This window comes from Dioscorea cayenensis, unplaced genomic scaffold (assembly GCF_009730915.1).
Source record: "Dioscorea cayenensis subsp. rotundata cultivar TDr96_F1 unplaced genomic scaffold, TDr96_F1_v2_PseudoChromosome.rev07_lg8_w22 25.fasta BLBR01001990.1, whole genome shotgun sequence".
Classification (NCBI taxonomy): Eukaryota; Viridiplantae; Streptophyta; class Magnoliopsida; order Dioscoreales; family Dioscoreaceae; genus Dioscorea; species Dioscorea cayenensis.
In genome coordinates, this window is record NW_024088381.1 from 9,421 (window position 1) to 13,483 (window position 4,063).

The window sequence follows — 4,063 nt, forward strand, 5'->3', positions numbered from 1 at the left end:
AACGCATTTCAATTAAAAAAAAAAGAATAAACCTCAAAAATCCATACCCATTACCTTTTCTTTAAATCCACCATGCAAAATAAGCTCAGTCACAATTATTTATCAAACTAAATTTAATAATAAAATAATTATGCAAGACACAAAAAAAAAGTTTCAGAAATAAATAAATAAATAATAATAATTGGACCAAGAAAACGAAGGAGGCAAAAAGACCTAGTCATGTCTTTCCTGTTTGGCTTCAATCAGAGACCGCCACGTCATTATCTTCGTCCCAAAACGTGGGTCCCACTCAATGGATCACTCACTCTATTATCAGACTTGCTGTCCATAATATGATTGTTGATCCAAATCCACAAAATGTCCACAAAAATCTCTCCACACTTCTCATCCCTCCGCTCTTATTTAGAATCCCATGTACCCCTCAATACGACAAAACCCACAAAATATTTTTCCCACCCAAGTATTTCGTCTTATTTGATGGTGTAGGTTAATATAAACGGCTCCTAAGGTACATTACATCATACAAATACCGTTTTTATATCAGAAAGCCCCAACTCGCAACGGTTCTTCTTCATCCCCAACCCTTCGAAGGTCCATCAATGGCGGAGAGCTCCCTACCAGCGCATCAGCACCAGTGATTCGCCGACGATGATGGACTCGCCGAGGGTCTCCCGTGGAGCCGGAGCAGAGGGAGAAGGTGAAGGATTCATCCATGGCGATCTGCCTCCTTCGCCGAAGCGTGGTGGGCCTCCGCCCCTGTCGTCTTGGCTGGAGATCCGGCTCTTTATGTTCGCATCTCTCCCTGCGCTGTGGATTCCGTCCCTCCTCGGCTCACCCTCTCTCACCTCCGTCGCGAGATGGGCGTCTCTCTTGAGATGAATGGCGCCCGAGTCCCCTCCTCCGATCCCACTGCTGTCACTCTTCGGTGCGATCGTCTTGATCGCGAAGCTTCCGAGGTTACCTTACGTGAGCACGGACCTCGTCCGCCTTACCGGCGCTGCTGAATCTCGAGGTCACCGATGATATGGGTTTTTCATCCTCTGCGGGTCGCTTTGAGAGGATGGAGGTGCCGTGGGGCAACGGGAGCATCGGATTGATCGCGGTCATTCGCAGGCTTCGTGTGATAAGGATCCCAAGACTGGTTGGGTCATGGATTGCTACCCGCTGCGTCGATTGCGTCTTCGGCCTTTGTGCAGCTCTAAGCTGGGGATCTCGTCTCCTTCTGATCGAGGTTTATATAGCCGGTTGTTGCTCGGGGCATCCTTTGATCCTTTCCCCAGACCATTCAGCTGAGCCCCAGGGACCAAAAACTAAGTTGGGGATGCTTTGACGCTATACCAGAGGATGAGGAAACCATTGAAAAGGGAGCAGAGAAACAGTGATGGTTTTGCTACGCCATCGGAGCAGTTCATCATCTGTAAGAATTTCCCTTTAATTTTTTTGCTGGTTTATTTTTCTTCCTTTACAGTAGATCGTATTATTTTATTTCTTTTTCCTGGCATATCTTTTTGCTATATTATTTCTCAGTGGTCTGAAATAACTAAAACCCTGAAAATTTTTGTCATCTAATTAAGAAAATCTATTGATATATCACTGCATGCTGTTTCTATTCTCACTAGTTTGTTTAATTATGTGGATATCATGTTTCTGTAGAGTTGTTCACCCTCCACTTAGAATTGGCCAAACTTTAAACTTGTTCCTTATCTTAATGGTTACAATCTCTGTGCATTTCCTTGTGCTTTTGTTTGCAAAAAGAGAATTTTGCGTATCATTTGATTCTTAAATACATGTGATCTCGTGGGCTCTGTGGGATCTGAAATGCTGGAAGTCGGGTTCTAGATAGGTCAACAATCGACGATATGAAATTATCAAATTCACCATATTGAGACTCTGCATACACAAGGTTTTTAAATCTCTATTATGGTTTACATTGTAAGCATTTGTGGTTTTGGCTCATTGTATTAACCAGTGATACTTGTTGAAAGCTTGATTTATCAAAAATTCACTTTTTGAGTTCTCAAGCACAGCAGTGCTTGTCTCCCATTTCCGTGAGCTCTCTGTTAAAAACTCAGCCAAAAATCTGTTCCCCTTTCTGTCATTATCCACATTTGATGTTCATGAGTGTTCTTATTTTATTTAAGGTTTTTTTCCTTTTTGAAGAAATAAATAGATTCTTGAAAGTTACATAGGTTGAACTTAAATTAATGTGAGACATTAGTTTGAATTCACTATACTTACTATGTGTGACAACATTTTGAAATAAAATTATGCTAAAATCCTAGCTTGTAAGCTTTTGCATATCATATGATTACTTTTTAGATTGTAGCTATATGGCTTGACTGGTTGTAGTTAGTCTGAGATCTATATGAATATCTAAGAGGGAAAAACTTGTGCTTGCTGTGTATGGATTCTCTTTAAATATAAAATGATTTGAGGAGCTTTTGTTTTTAATGTATTCCTACTAATTCTCTCATGCATTTTTTCATGGTTTCTCCATCCTCCTTTGTTGTGGGTCACCTAATGATGCTAAAATAGTAATTATATGCTCTGATCTCAGTGCAATGCATGAAGCAAATTAACGGAGATGCTTCTAGCATGTAATATATCCAATAGATTACTGATCATAAAATTGAAATATGGCATGTGAGAAGACTAAGATATTAAACTCTCATAGCATGCTGATTTTTGAAAGATGGAGATGTCATATGTTTTGGAAATCTATAGGTATAGGGAAAATTATTTCTAGCTTTGGTAAGCGTTTATAGCAACCATTATGGCCCATTGGAGCTTGATGAACAGGAGGCAATTTCTGAGAGTTTGTTGTAGTTCTGGTTTGTGTCAGGCCTTGAGGTTATCATGACATAAGCAAAGGCGCAACTTGAAGATTGTGGGTTCAATTGAAAGACAGTGGATTTTCCATAAGAGGGTATTTGCCCATTTGTGATCTTGAGTCTCAGTGCTTTTGCACTTTGGTTTCATGGTGCTGATGTAATAAATATGAGAAAGCTAAAAAGCAAACTGCCCTATATGTTGTTATTTTGTCATAGATATGTGTGTTTTCTGTGAGTAAAAACCCCTTGATGTTACTTTATGTTGGTTATTGTTGGAAGATAACATGATTGAAAACAATAAAAGGTTATACCTGTGCTAGTCTCGATGAGAACTCATTTGAGAAACTATGAATAATGTCTGGAAATGCTATGCTAACACCAAGTCAAAACAACAGACGTTATGATTGTTTAGATTGATTTGACTGGGAATTCTGGCAGTAAAGTTCCCCAGCAATGCTCTACATTTGGGTGCGACCAGGCAGCATATTTATTAAGGACATTTTTGTGTTTGTTAACCTTGTGTTGTACCTACATATCTTTGAATCAAATGTAACTTGCCTGAGAATACCATTAATCAGATGCTACTTGTCATGATGAAGTCTCTGATAGTCAAAGTCCCTCACTTATTTGATAAATTTGATAATGACTTCACATGGAAGACTCTCCACCCATCTTTGGAATCTGCAGCATGATTCCACCGCCCAAATCACCCCTTTCAATACTTTTTAATTTGTTTTCAGTTATCCTGTCATCACTTGAGAAACTTGCGCCAAGGTCTGCATCTGTCCTGCCTCTTTCATATGTTGTCATTGTTTCTGTTGACAAATGGATTAGCTATGCCCAGTCATTGTCCTGCCCGCTCATGCTCTTGGCTGACAGCCATCTTTTCGTAAAAATTTTCTGGACACTAAACCTTTAATAATTAGTTTTGTCTTGTAATATTTCTCCGGTGCACAAATAGGCTGGAAAATGGATGAATAAGCTTGGGATAACGAGTTATGTTGTTCTTTCTTTCTTTTCATTATCCTTTGTTTCTCAGTATTTAACAAAGGGTTATTTTGGTACCGAGTGTTGTAGTTGGCAACTTCTGCTGTTTTAAGTTTCCGAGGTGAGGAAATGGTCTATCCATTAGTTGGGGTAAGGCTGTGTATGTTTCATTCTCGCAGACTCCATTGCAGTGGAACTTTTGTGCAATAGGCTGCCCTTAGATTTTGTGCAGAAGAACTTCTAAC

General features: G+C 39.7%; 1 pseudogene; it reads left to right on the forward strand.

Moving 5' to 3' along the window:
- Window positions 1-648: 648 nt before the first annotated feature.
- Window positions 649-1,382, forward strand: LOC120257263 (annotated as a pseudogene).
- The last annotated feature ends 2,681 nt before the right edge of the window (window positions 1,383-4,063 follow it).